The following is a 15,658-nucleotide window of genomic DNA, read 5'->3' on the forward strand; positions in this document are numbered from 1 at the left end:
GTGGGCAACTGGCATCACTGACCAAAGTGGTGAGATCCTGTCTGAGCTGGCACATACAGCAGGCAAAGAAGGATGGTTGCAGTCTTTCACCCCCTGAAGTTTGGTTATAGATTAAATTCAGCCAGGATCTCCGAGGTTCTCTGCTCAGGGAAAGGTCAGAAAGCAATAGCTGAGGTTTGCAGCAAGGCAGATGCTAGCTGGATTTAAGCGGGGGAAAAATCCACTAGGTGAGGGGTGCAGCCCTGAGAGTGGGAAAGCTTCATCCCTGGAGATGCATTCTTTGGAGAAGCTCAAGACACAGCTGGACATTGCCCTGAACAACTTGAATTCCTTTTGGAATTGGCCCTGAAATGAGCAAAGCTTGACTTGGGGGCCACCAGCGGTCACATCCAGCCTCAGCTATCCCATGGGAAAATTACTTTCATGGAAGACACCCATGTAGAGCAGTTGTGCAAAGACTGAAAAAAACATTTTCACACCCTTCAGAGAGATATGGTGAAAGAAGAGAAATGGCTTTAGTAGCAAGGTTTAGAACAGAAGTCTTGTTCGCATACTCCAGTTACAGAAAATAGTCTATAAAGTTCTCTCAAGGATGCACTTTTTGCAGCATACAATGAGAAATCAGTTGTCTTCTGAAAGGATTTAGTTCAAATCCTTAAGTCAACAGCAAGCTGGCAATAGTTAGTACTGAGCAGCTGAAAACTGTTGGATATTCTGGAAGGTAATCCTCTTCCAGTTCATTATGATATTGTGGTTTTCATTTTTACTTAAGAGAAAGTTCTTGTTAGAAAATATTCACTGTGTCTGTAACAATGATACTATAATAAGTTTAAATGAGTGTAATTTTTTAAAATCCTCAAAAATGTACTGCCTTTTTTTCTCCTGAAAAATTTTTCCAGAAGTAGCTTTGTCTTTACTTTTACTTTGCATGTTGTCTTACAGAGAAAAAAAAAAGTCATTGTAGTGAAATAGGAAGACATAAATCTATTTTTAAGTCCAGTGATGAACAGTTTAAGGCTGAAAATATTTTGAAAAGACAGGCAATCCTCTCCCAAACTATAGTATAAACAAAGCTGCCACAGTCTTCAGATCTAGCATAAGGCTAGACTTTATGAACATCAGTGGAGGCGTTCTAGTCCTCTACTAGATATGGAAACATAAATTATCAGTTTTCTGAATTTAAAGTCCCACCTAGAAAGGAAGATTATGCTTGGTAAAACCATGACTTGGATGCAAATTAAAAACTTGACTCTATGAAAGAGTCCATGAGTAATGATTTTTTATACTGCTTAGGTTTAAAATTCCTCAGAAACAGTGGTTAAAATGTTTTAAGTGCGAAATTACAAGTTAGCTTTCCAAACTAAATCAACTGGAGGTACAGGAGATTGTAAATCAAAGTTTGCATCTTTTCCTTGAGACCCTGGTCCAAAGCCTGTTGAAGTTAACTGGAATCTTTCAAGTGAATTCACTTTAGGCCTAGGAAGAAAAACATTATGTAAACACTTTTGCCTTTATAATCACCTTCTACTCCCATGCAGGATACGCAAACAAAGGAGAAACTAAGAATTGGATAAAAGCTTCTGAGTGTTGTATCTGAGAGGCAGTAATGACACTTGTTAAATATTCCATTTCAGGGTTCTGGCAAACAAAAGCTCACAAAATCTGCAGACAAGCGTGGACAACCACCTCAGGCTGTAGATCTTTCAGAGGCATTGGGTAATCCTTTGCAAGGGGAAACTCTTTTCTTGGGTCTGCTCCAAACCTCCTGCAGCCCCCTCACTCCCATAATCAACATATCTGTATGACATAATGGTGATGTGCCCAGGGTTGACTTTCTCTTACTGGTACCTCTAGGTATCTGTGTGCTGAGTTTCACCTCTTTGCTGCTCATATTTACACTGCTAGTTTTGATCCCAATATTTCGAAGTCCCTAAAGTATAGAACTATAGTCCTTAAAGTAAACATGACATTCTTAGCTCCATCTCATTCAGCTGCCTGCAATGTGCTTTGAAGTCAAAACACTACCTGAAATTAAGATACTTTTGGTGCTCACCTGTCTTGTAGGTACTGATATCATAGGGCAACCAGCCAGATTTCCAATTCTTTTCTTTTTGCATCAACACAGATCAATTCTCCACAGGCAAAATCCCAAAGCATAATGGGAAGCAGGACAGAAGCTCTGGAGAAGCCACAGGCTGTTGCTGGGAGCAAAGGCAGGCAGGAGTGGGGTTTACTGCTTTTAGGAGATGTCCTCCCCATCCACAGCCCAGGCACTGCAAACCTCACCTCTTGATCAGCACTTTGTATTTACACAGCATTTTACATCGGTGTGGAGCAGGGTTGAGTGTGCTTTGGGTGGCAGGGTCGGAACTTGGTAAAGAATTTGCATCAACTCCTGCCAAAACTTCTGCATTTGCTAATCACTACAACCTCACAGTGTTGAAAAGTGCATTAAATTGTTAAGTATTTTTTCCAGGACTGGAGGCTACCAGACTCCATGCTGAGTATCTTTAATGGCAAAATTGCAAGTTTAAGACTGTGCTCCTGTCTGCTCCTGTAACAAAGAGATGGTTTCCCAATTGATTTCTGGGGATTTAGATAAAATTCGGTCACAGACTTGGTAATAGATGCTTTAATATAGTTCAACAATTTTTGAAAACCTCTGCTGTGAAATGACTAGCTAAAGCACGGGAACCCACTGCTGATCCTGTTTCTTTCACGAGAAACATTTGTGCAGCAAAGCCTGAGCCCTCCCTGCCACATGCTGCTGGGCTAGCTGCTACTTGGCCCCTGTCAAAAACTGCTCCCCTCTTTCTCAATACAAAATTACTAGCCACACTGTTCCAAAGTTTAAATCAAGTGTTGGGGTGCAGTGGCACAAGGGTCCCTCAGAGCAGAATTTTGGTATAGTACCATTTGATGACTATGTATGAGCTCTAAACATTAAATACAATTCTTAGCTCAATCTAAGGTTTATTGTTTTGTTATCATAGCTAACATTTTACTGTAGGAAAACTGAGCTTGCTATCTCAGCTGCAATAAAAGGACGTTTATGGTAAACTTCCCTTCCCCAGTTTCTTAATTTACCCAATCCTAAAAAGCCCAGACTAATGCTTTTGTGCAGACCTGGTCAAAAACTGTCAGTGAGTGTAAAGCAACCTATACAAAAAAAATGTCTAATTTGCAGCCTGAAACTAAATTTCTGTTGCTTAAAACAACTATTTTCTAGCTTAGCTGTTGGAGAGGTGGAGGTGCGAAAACCATCTACAGCCTAGAGGTTAAGGCATGAGACAGACACAAGACTAATGTGGAAAACGGGCTGTAACTTTACTGGAGCTAGAAAACTGGTCATACTTAAGATGCTCTCTGGGCTTATACCTCATACGAGTTTCTTGACCTTGGATAAAACTCCAAATCTAGATTGAAAGCTCCTCCTTGCTTCAGGAACACAGGCAGAGATATTAGGCTAGGTGTCAGAACCTACTCTCAGCTGATCATGTTGCCTGAGGGAGCCACATGGCAAATGCTCCCCTGCTGCAGGGCAAGATCCAGACCCCTCTGAGTAGAGATCTGTCCTTGGCAGTGAGTCCTGGCTTAAATATCAGCTTAAATATTAGTTCCCTGCCAGTCATGCTCTTCAGAGCTGGCTTTTCAGGGAGATAAAAGCACCCAGAGCACCAAAGAAAAATCTACACTCACTGACACTGGCCACATGGTCAGAGGAATGCTGTCTGGGCAAAATACAAAAGGCAGCAATAAAACATCCTGCTGCTGTGAAGCTTTCCCATCCAGCCTCATGGAAACCAGCCTGAAGCCAGAGAACCCTGTCTGTGAAGGAGGTGGAAAATTTAATAAAGGGAGAAAAACTCGAACCTTTGTGAAGAACCTGGGCTCACCCTCCCAAGCGCTGCAATGGGTGACAGCCTTGCATATGGCATGGGACCTCGTCTCGTCCCAATGGTGTGGACCATGGGGAGTCTTGCAGCATCTTCACCACCCCACTTCCCTAGGCAAGCCTAAGGAAAGGAAAATCCCTTTGGGAAACTTGTCCTCTTTGGCATGCAGGAGTGTCTGACCATGAGTTGCAAAGAAACAATTGCACATCCACTGATAATGTAACACACTGTAATTTTAGGGGCTTTAACCCACTCTTACTATATTTGGGAGCATTTTTCTTGACATTTGGATGTTTGGGGCTGGTGAAACAGCCTCAGTGGATGATATTTGGCCCTTCCTGGATTTTCCATGCAAGGTAAGCCAACAAGCCTGAAGCAGCTGGGACTGGCCAGGTCCTCTTCTCTGTTGTCCAGACTCATGATGTGCCAAGGAAGCTCCACAAGCTCAAAGGTGAGAAGGCAGTGGGGGGAGATGAAACTTTGGCTGCTCATTTCACATAACTTCTCTTTCCAGCAGGAGAAAATCCAGTGAAAATCTCTCCCTGTATGTGCAGGACGATAAACACAAGACCTCTCTACTGAAGCCCTAGCATGTGATGGTCCTTAATTTGGATGAAACTTTGCTTCCACCCCCTCAGGGCTGGTGATGAATACCCCCCAGTTTGTCCCAGAAGTGTTGTACCTGGCCATGTGGAAAAGGACAACCGTCTGCTGTGGAAAGAGCAGCAGATTGGGTTGTGGTTACTGATCCTGTCTGCAGCTCAGGGCTCGCTGATGGAGGAGCCTACATCCAGCCTTTAAAGATGTTCCTGCCTTCCAGAGGTGGTTGGCAGAAGTTGCTGATGTCTTTGGCTGCCCTGAGTGTCCCTCATTCAAGGTCCTGCATGGAATTCCTTCCTCTGCCAAGTGGTTAAAAAGAAAAAAAAAAAGGAAAAAAGGAAAAAAAAAAATTAGACTTACACTTAAAAAAAAAAGTTTGGAAAATATGTTGCTTAAAATCAACCTCCATTTAAAAAAATTAGTTCAAGATGTTGTCACTTCCCGAGCCAGGAGACATCAGGAGCACAATGCAGGAAGCCTGTCCAGCCCCTGCACTGCTGTCGGACAGGGACAAGTTATTACAGTGTGGGTGAGATTAAAAAGGGTTCTGTGCACCCAGACAAAATTTTCCTTTGTCTCTGTGCAGTGTGCGTGTAACCCAGTCTGTGACCTGCACTGACCAGGGGATGGAAAAGAGGTTCAAGAGTTTTACCTCTATGAAGTCATTTGTTTCAGACAAATTGCAGACAGCAACACAGATCCATCTGTGGTAAAGACTATTTCTGCCATGTTGTCAGTGGGATGTTGCTAAACAGGGCTGCCACAGACTCTCCTCGCCCCACAGGCCACCCTCAGGAGACCAAACTGTCAGGGAGAGATGCAGTTGGATGCCGATTCCAAGCAATCATAAAATCGTAGAATGGCTTTAGGCTGGAGGGGACATTAAAGATCATCTCATTCCAAGCCCCCTGCCTTGGGCAGGGACACCTTCCATTAGACCAGGTGGCTCAAAGTCCCATCCAACCTGGCCTTGAACATTTCCAGTGATGGGATGTCCACAGGTTCTTGGGCAACAGGTTCCGTTGTCCCACCACTCTCACAGTAAAGATTTTTTTTCCCAATATCTGATCTAAATCTACCCTTACCCTAATGCAGGAGGATCATGAGTCAGCTATGAGAGACATAGGAATAATTAAATCATTTAAGTGAGCAAGAACGGTACACTGTGTGTCTGTGTTTGTGTTTGTTGGGGTATGACACACACACCAAAAGCACTGAGGTATAAAGTTGCCTGTTATTTGTTATTCTGTTACCACAATATCTGTGTCCCAGCATGACCATGCAATCACATTCACAATTTATTTTAGAACTGGGAAGGGAGAAGAGGAATAGCATTTTTTTCTCTTTAGCACTTCAAGACCAGATCCAAATCTCTTTAAAATCAATGGGCACCTTTCCAATGCTTTCATTAGGTTTCAGCACATAGCCTAGCTGCAGCAGAAAAAATGGGGTTCATTATTTAGGCAGATAAACCTTCCATCACCTTTAACAAGCAGTAAGTTGCAGTGTGACAGAGAGAACTCATATTTGGGAGTCAATACATTGCTTGCTAACTCTCAACAACACTGGGAGATATGTTTTTTTGGAATTGAACATTTCAAGGAGATATAAACTGGAATCTGCAGTGCATTGGCTGTTGCTTCCAGGAGCCCCTACATTTTCTTCTCTTAATTTTTTTGTTCCTCATTTCCTTAGCTTCAGCTTCCCCTTTCTTTGCTTTATCTACAGCATTCACTTCAGTGAGACCATTCCCAGTGTACAGAACATGAACTCCAAGTTGATTTTCTTCATTTTAAAGCAACTCTGATTTGAGCTTTCTCCATGTTTTTAGCTTTTCAGCTCTTTTCAGCATCTTGTAAGTTAAAATATATGGTATTGTAGTGTGAAATAAAGGTTTATAAGATGCAAGAAAGAATTGAAAGTTTCATTTTCAGCATATATTATAGTAGACAGAACCACTGATGGTGATATGCTACTGGCTGGATGCAGTAATCTGAAAGGCTTTTCCCAGGCTAAACAATTCTCTGAGCCTATGAGTAAGTTTAGTAAGTGTATCATTTAATATGATTTTCTAATTGTTTATATCTGCAGTTAGAACTTTCAGATTTTTTTTCTCAGTATTATCTGTATACATTTCTGAAGAATAATAAAAGTGAAGTTTAAAGGGTCTAAAACATACTCTCAAGGAACTTTCACATACAGAGTATTATAGCATTGAGGTTGGATCTCTCCAGATTGTCTGTAGAAAGTATTTTATTTCCTTTGATTAACATTATCAAAGGTTTGACTCTAATTTTTGAAAGTGAATGTCAGAAGTCATGTTTCAAGAGAATTTACTGGCAATGGAAATTTTTTTTTTTTGGTTTTTTTTTTCAGGGGTTGAACATTTAATAAAACAGTCTTTGATAATATCTTTAAAGTGCTTAAATGTGAATTTAAGAAACTGAATTGTGAAAGATGAGTTGGTTTAATTTAATGTTTTTTTAAAAAGATTGTTTCCTGTAAATTAAGATGCATACCTGTAGACTGACAAGGTTTAATTTCATAAAGTGGTTTGAACAAACAGAAGTATTTTTCCCTTCTCACTTAAAGACAATAGACTGCAGAGATTAGCAAATACATGTTATTTTCTTCCTCAGATTTTGGTAGAAAACATTTGTTTTCTTATCAAAGTAACAGAAGTCCCATTTTATCATCAGCTGTAGGAGTATTTGATCCATATTTAAGCAAATGAAAAGCACGGCTACAGACTAACAGGTCTGTATTTCAGATCAGTTGATACAATAATAATACCCCAAGAAATCAGTTATGCGATAAAAGAGGATAAAAAAAATCTAGGAAATCATTCACTTCATGATATTTCTATCTAAAGGAAAATTCACAGCAACTTTTGTTAAAATTTGCAGTATAAGGCAATAATACTTGCAACAACAACCAAAATTTAGAAACCTGAATCTTAGACTTTGGGGTTTGTTTTTTTTGTTTTGTTTTACAGATACTGAACTTACAAATTCCTGATAAACTGAAATATTTTGTTTGTATTCTTTAGAAAGATATGAAATGAGTCACTAAGTCTTTGACATAAGTGCCTGTTTGCTTGCGTATGTTATCTCCAAAAGACAGACCAAAGTGTTATTGGGCTACATGTTATTATTCAATGTGAGGGTTACTTTCAGAATTAAATAAAAAAACCATTTCTACTTGGTTATATATGTTCATTACCTCGTGCTGCTTTGCCTTCTTTCATATGTCCACTTCTCACATCAAAATAGGATTCACTCCTGTCCAAAGTTTCTTCCTAAGTTCAAAATATAAGAAAAGAAGATCAGAAAATAAGAGGTTAACTATAACTTCTAACACTATAAATCCATTCAAGCCATAAATAGTAAGGTGATTTGGTTTCTTAATGTTTACCATGACTTTAAAATGAGTAGTAAGGAATCTTCTTACTATGTGCTGGAAAATTGAAAATTATTAAGGGTAATGAATACTAACCAGAACTTAGATGTTAGAAATTGGGTCATAAAGCAGGCCAAAGCTGTGCTGGCTCTGAAGAAATAAGGCTTAGGAGCAAGACTCACTGAGTTTATGCCAGAGAAATTCTCATTTGAACAAAACATTCCATGAAATCCACTGTACCTTGTCTGTGTTCCAGCAGCTTTCACAAAGGCAAGGCATCACAGTGGGACATTTTCCTGCTCACCCCATTGCAGTCTGGTGCTGAGCATTTCAGATTTCCAGTTCAGACTGAGATGTTGGATGTTGGGTGCCACAATGGCAAAAAGTGGACAGTCATTGCCTGGGAAGGTCAAGTTTGATAAGGAGTTACCTTGATGGCCTTGGGCTAACATTTGGGCTTCACTTTGAAAATGCCTATTTGCAGTCCTCCACTGAGGGTCTGGGTCTTGTTTTGAGGTCATTTACCTTGAACAGATAAGGAACTTGGTGTCAAAATGGAGTTAGCACAGCATTACATTCTGGATTTTTTGAATAGATTATCTCAGTTTTGCCCAGTTGTGTTCACGTCTCCTCTTAGAATGCTTGCAAAACTCCTTGTGGCCTAAATTTGAGTCCTCTCAAGGAATTTTATCCAAGTGGAACTGGCTATGGAGTTAATTAGCAGAGGATGCCACAATCTACACGGTATGGAAACCTCAAGCAACAGGGACCTCTTGTAGTTGCACACATGCCTGTACGTGCATTACAGCCTGGGAGGCCAAACCTTTTCTGTTCATCATGTCAAGATGACCTTTTGTGGTGCTCCAGGTGCACTGAGGTTTGACCCACAGGTTCTGTGCACCAAACAGGACACCCAGGCAACATCACAGAGCCCGTGGGCAATGCTGACAAGCAGAGCTGAGTAAAGAAAATCCAATTTGTGCTGAGCACCAACACTGAGCCTCGGCCTTATGAAGTGCACTTGCTGGCAGAAGGCTGCTTCCGCTTTCTTTTTCGCTGGAGCCAAGTCTTTAATCTCACTGAGTGCCACCCCTGAGCAGTCTGGCATGTGCTCCTCAGGGGCTGCTGAGATCCCAGCAGCCTCCTGCCAGGAGTTCATTAATTACAAGAACAGGAGCTCTGCCTGTGTGCTGTGCCAGCATGTGGCTTCCAGGTCTTTGACGGTGTGTGTTTATGCGACAGCAGACAGTGCTGGCGTCTGCTGCACCTTGCAGGGAGACAAGGAAATGACAGTGAATTCAAGGGTGTGCTCGTTCCTCGCTTACGTGAAAGTATCCTGCCTTCATCATGACAGAGAGGAGCTAATGTCAGCGCTCAGAACTGTGAGGTCACCTCCCCTACATCATGTCACATGTCTCCTGGGGTATTGGCAAGGACAGACCAACAAGTTGATGGGATTCACATTTTGTTTCAGAGACAGTTGACCATCACTCCGCTGATGAGGTCAGTGGAAATGGAGACAATGGAAATGGAGCCAGGCTGAGCCATGGAGCTCTCTGATATGGCTCTCAGAGCTGCCCAGTTCCAGAAAGGTTGCTTTCCTGGATTTCACAGACAGAAAGTTGTATGTAAGAGTCAGCGACTTGCTCGGTGCCAGCCAGAGTAGCTCCACTGGATGCTGTGGACTGACACTGTTTTGCACAGCACAAATACCAGGTGCAAGGTCTTTTGGACCTCCTGATTGCTATGAGTCATCCAGATTCCAACTGAAATGTAAACCTATTTTAAGACAGTTTAAAAATGTAACACTTGTGCTTAGTTTCTTGACTGTTAGCATCAAATCTGGCCAAGGCAGCTATCTGTAATTTTACAATATATCAAGAAGATTTATAGATCTCAAGAAAACCTCTTTTCCATCTCTCTGGCAATTTAGCCATCCACTTGCTTTATAACTTCAGTCCACCTTTAGATCCTGTGGAAACAACACTAAAGCTAAATGCAGAACAAAAATGAGCTCACACCATCTGGAAAAACGTCTTTCTTGGAGAGGCCATGTTTAACTTAGGAAGACCCTTACCAGGGTAGCAGGAGTTCAAATGAAAAACTTTTTGTAACAAATGTATTTTAAGGGTTTGTACAGTGGTACAGAGCATGACACTGTCTGATAACTTTGTCAGGATTTGCCACAAAGGAATATCAAAATAGAAATGAGTTTCATGAGCACAAGTCAACCCTTTTTAATGTTAGACTGAAATAAAGGGTTTGAGGTATAGGAACAGCAGAAGATGAATAAGACTGAAAAAGCTTAATATAATGATTAAATGATTAAACTTCCAAACATGTTGTTACAACCATTGCATGTAAAATGAAGAGTAAATAACCACAGCAATAGTAACCAGTGTTTTTATATGTTATCCTTCTATTGTGCATACATGCATGACATTCAACTGAATATAATATTCAATTAAGGGTGAGGGATGAGGTGTTCTCAATTGCCATCTGAAAAGAGATGAAGCATTTTAGTACCGAAGAGGAAATATTTATAATATGCCTTGAGGTCAAAAAATGGAAGCAGTAGGAAGGAGTAACTGGAAAAACAAAGTGGTACAAGACAGCTTGGAGCAGAGGCCAGCCATAGGGCAGATAGAGGAGGAAAGACCTCTGACAGAAAAGTCTAAGCTTAAACTTCAATGAGTGGCAGCTGAGCCCTGCAGCTACTGCAGATAACCTGAAATAAAATACTAGGAGCTATAGAGTGAACTGGCCTGTGCTCTTCTGAGAACTTCATAATTTACAGATACTAATATTCCTTCTTAGAGTTTTTCAGCCTTTCATTAAGAAATTTGACAAGAGGTATTAAAAAATGCAATGACCAGTGAACAAATAAGGACCCCAGATCATTGTCATACTGGATCTGGAACCAAAGATATTTGATGCTCCTTCTTGCCTGGCTGCTGATTACAGAAACATTGATGCCCCTGCTACTGAGCATTGCAATATCAATCTTGAATTGTTTATTGGGATATTTGCTTTCCTGTCATACTTGCCAGAAAAGTGTGGCTGAAAGTCTGATCTGAAGTGGAATGCTTTATCTCTGTTATCTCATGCTGTGCAAAGGGCGAGACAAATCTTTCATTGTCTGTCAGCAAAATAATAAAAAAATGGACTCTCTGAGTATATCTCCCACTGTCCTTGACTCCATACTTGCATAAACTCACAGAAAGTTTAGGCTTTCAGCTTTCTAAAGGACTAGATGATGCAGTAGTCCACATGTTCTTCACAGAAGGCTGTATTACAAGAATATTGCCATTACAACCAATGAACAAGAATTTTTAGGCATTCTCTGGCACCCTTTTTGTAGTGCAGTTGGCCAATTCTGCTACTTTAGCAAGTATGGTGATGGAACCAGGTGGTTTCCTTCCTGCTGACTGGAAGGAAGACAGTGTTGCTCCACTGTACAAGGGCATGAAGGAGACCTTGGGAACCTACAGACCTTTTAGCCCAGCCTCAGTGCCTGGGAAAATTACTGAGAACAACATCATACTGGGGGCTACTGATAGGCCTTTAGAGGACAAGGCAATCATCAGGCACAGGTAACATGAGTTCACAAAAACGAAGTCCTGTATAATTTATTTAATATTCTTCTAGCATTAAGTCACCCACCTTTTGGATGAGGGGAAGGCAGTGGACAATGTTGTTCTGGATTTCAGTTTGTTAAGGATTTAGATTCTGTCCCTCACAACATTCTTCTAGACAAGCTGTCTGACTGAAGTGAGCAGGCACACGGTTCAGTGGGTGAAGAACTGAGTGAAGAGCAGGGCTCAAAAGGTTGCAGGGAATCTGGCTGGAGGCCAGTCACCAGCACTGTTCCCCAGGGCTCACCTCTAGGGACAGTTCTGTTCAATATATTTATCAATGATCTGGAGATAGGAGTTGGAAGTTTGCTGATGTTGCTAAACTGGAATGTGCTGTTGACTCTCTTAAGGGACAAGAGGCCTTGCAGAGACATCTGGATAGATTGCAGCACTGAGCAATCACCAGTGGCATGAAACTGAACAAGAACAAATGCTGGGATGGAGAAACATTTTCCACAAGTATGAATTAGGAGTGGCATGGCTGGAGAGCAGCCCCACAGGAAGGGGTCTGGGACTGCAGGCTGACAGCAGGCTCAGTACAAGTTGGGAATGACAAACTCATCTCGAGATGCATCAAATACACCACAAGCAGCTGGTCAAAAGGAGTGGTTGTCCTGCTGTATTTAGCACTGGTGCAAGGTCACCTTGAGTATTGTGTCCCAAAATTTAACAAGGATGTGAAGGTCCTTGAATGTGTCCAGAGGGGGACAACAAAATAGTGAAAGAGTTGGAAGCCATGTCCTCTGAGGAGCAGCTGAGGACAGGGGCTTAATCTAGTTTGGACAGAAGAAGGCTGAGGCAACCTCACTGCGCTCTGCAGCTTCATGAGAAGGGGAAATGCAGAGGGTACCCAGTGCCAGAATGCATGGGAATGGCTAAAAACCTGCTTCCAACAGAAAGGATATAACTGGCAACAGGATTTTTAATTTATGATTCTGACTCTCTTTCAGGGCAGATGTTCACAAGATTATCACAATGTGCAGGTGTAGCAAGGAGCGGTTGCATTCCTCAGTTTAGCTTGAAAAATTATCCCTTGAAGTGTGGCAAAATCAGAGCCAGAATTTTGCAAGTCCCCTACATCTTGTGGAGAGCCATTTCCTGGTGGGACTGCATGGGGAAAACAGATTTCTGTCTCATTCACATGTCTCTTGTGGCAAGGAGTTAATGGCACAGTTTGTATCCAACACAGTTGCTATGAACTCCACCTCTCCAGGCAAGTTTGTCCATAGAATTTCTTGGAATATTCTGAATTAGAGGCTGTTTATCTTCTTGGTGAGTGTCCTTCACCCAGACTCTCTCTGGAGAGAGTGAACATGATGGTCTATAAACACCATTCCTTCATAGGACATATTTCTTTTGACCACACATACTTCCTGGAGCCTGCCATATAGAATAACCCAAACAATGGGACTGCCTGGAGCCAAAAGAAGGGGTGCCAGGGGAACCCAGTCTCCTTCAAATCAGAGGCTGACACTGGGTCAATGCACAGATAATACAACAGTCTTGAAAATATGTAACCGATATTGAAAAAACTCTGAAAATTATCTAAAACGTATTAACCTTTACCAGAAACAGGAAAGGAGATAAATGACTGATGCACAAAGAAGGCTCTTTCCAGGAAAAAGAAAAAAAAACAACAAACCAACAAAACCTCAAAGTTTTAAGAATGTGATTTTCTCTGTTTGATAATCCATTTTTTATGTATGAATTTGTATTTTGGCATTCAAAAAAATCCAACCCCCAAATATTCCTACTTTATTTTTAATTTTTTCTCTAATAAATAATTTGTCTAATAAAATAATTTTTAAATTATTTTGATTTTTAGCCTTTGAGGAGGATGAACAATAACCAAAGTCATGTATTACTTTGGATGTAAAAGTTGAAACAATTTGGGTTTATGAATACAGGTCCAGCAGTCTCTGTTGCCTGATAAGGATTGGTTACACTCACAAAGAAAAGAAGTAATGCTTGGTATTTTCCAAATTATTGACACGCCTTGATAACACACAAACCACACTTTTTGCCTTCCAAAACTTTCTCTGCTGTGGCTCTTGAGTAGTGATACATGAAAAGCACCCCTGTGCCTGCCTGTTGCTTGTGTTGCCCACATGGTTTGCTGAAAAGCGGCAGCTCCTCATGGGGCTGCAAGCCTGGAGCCCTTCCAAGCACAGGCTGTTTTGCACAAGCAAGAACCCCTGGAGAAATGGAGCCAAGGGGAGAGCAGAGCTCAATCTTGCTCTAGGTTTGCAATGGGCCAGAGAGAGCCAGGGCACATGTGGTGCCTTGGAAGCACAAGTGCAGCAGGCAGGAAGAGGGTTGGAAAGGCCCAGAGAAGCCCCAGCAAGGGGCTTTGCTCTATGACTCACAGGACAAGAAGCAACCCCTGGGGGCCACCCTTGGAGCCTAGAAAGTTGCCTTTCTCCAGATGTGGGGCATGAGGGTCACGTCTGTGGGGCATGAGCAGCAGGCAGGAACCTGGCCAAAAGGGACCCTAGAAGCCCTGACCAGTGGTCACACTTGATGCTGCAAAGGAAGTCCAAAAAGCCACGGAAAACCGTGCCAATCTGTGTCACAGAAAAATTCCTTCCTGAGCTCAGCACCAGTACAGGCTATTCTCTAGGCATGTGTCTAAGACAGGTTTTGTTATCTCACAAGCTGGTCAACACTTTCCAGAAGATGTCTAAAATCTGTTATCCCTCAGCCTGGAGCTGTCTCAGGGCCTTGTGAAAGTGGGCACACTCAAATGGATGCTGGACTAGCACATCCTGAACCAATTAGCTCTGGCTGTACTATTTGCATTCCTATACTGTGTTGTATTTAGCAATAATCGGGACTGGAAGTAGCAACTTCCTATATAATTGGCACTGGGGCCACATCAAAATAAAGAAATAGTCACATCTTTTGGCCACTGTAGGTGGAATTTTTTTGGAAGTGCAAGTGAGACTTTGCTTTTTTCTTTTACTTTAGTTTTTAACTACGGCTGTTGATGGCCTGATCTAAGGTTTATGCCTCATCCCAAACATTTTCCTATGGGCTGCTGTTACGCAGCAGGGCACTTTAGCTTGAAGGTTTTCAGTACAAAGCAAGAGCTGTTTACAGCACTGGAGTGCAGCAGTTCTGCTCACACCCTCGGATTCAGGTGGCCCAAAGTTCACTGCAGTGCTCAAGACACCTGACCAAACACACACCACCTATGTCTCCCTTCTCTACAGCCCTTTGCCAGCCATGTTTCAGGCAGCTGCTGTGGAAATAAAGGAGGAAGTTTTAGTGATGTATTGTGCTTGGCCGCCCTTGCCTGGTGCTTTTGGCTGGCAGGGACATGTTTCACCGTTGAGGCAATATCCAACATTTCCTTCTGCTGTTAAAAATATCCTATAGACGGAGAGATTTTGTCAGTGAGCAACCCATCTGACATCATGCTAGAGCTGCTCTAATATAGGCAACATTGAGGCCCAGTCTTTGAAGCACAATAATGCTGTGCTTCCTGTGGCTCAGATTTTGGGACTGCCTGTTTCATGAGTCCAGCTCAGTGATGGGAGAGGCAGCAGGTGTATGGGAACTCGTCCCACCTTGCTTCATTCTGGACTTTGCCCTCTGATTACTACTCCTAATGTTTCCCAGGGGGACCATCAGTCCTTTTCATCCACATATGTAGGAGTGAGACTGTTGGAACAAATTGCCCTTGCAATATCATTTTGGCAGTGTGAAGTAGCACAAGGTGGAAATTAAATGGAAGGGAGTTGGGCGCTTTCAATGTCCAAATTCAGCAGCTCTGTTAAGAAAACTTTTCTTGGAATTGAAAGAACAGGGTCATAAGTGCTGACTGTTTATTTCCACTGGCTAGAGATTATTTCACTCAATCTATTCCCTTCAGTGGGAGGTGCAAATGTTTGGTACTTCCCTGGAGCAAGTGTGAAAGGTCAAATCCATCCAAGGCCTCCTTCCTTCTGCAGGGCACCCAAAAGCCAAGCACTGGGCCCTGCAGGCCCATCAGGCACTGAGTGAACAGCATCTGTGTGAGCAAAAGCCATGAGTGCTCTGTCAGACTGGTCAGGTCTTTCAGGGATTTGTGTGGTCCAAAAAGAAATGCCCAAAAAGAAAAGATGTTTAGGAATCTTTGAATTTGAA

Source organism: Prinia subflava, chromosome 1 (genome assembly GCF_021018805.1).
Source record: "Prinia subflava isolate CZ2003 ecotype Zambia chromosome 1, Cam_Psub_1.2, whole genome shotgun sequence".
Classification (NCBI taxonomy): domain Eukaryota; kingdom Metazoa; phylum Chordata; class Aves; order Passeriformes; family Cisticolidae; genus Prinia; species Prinia subflava.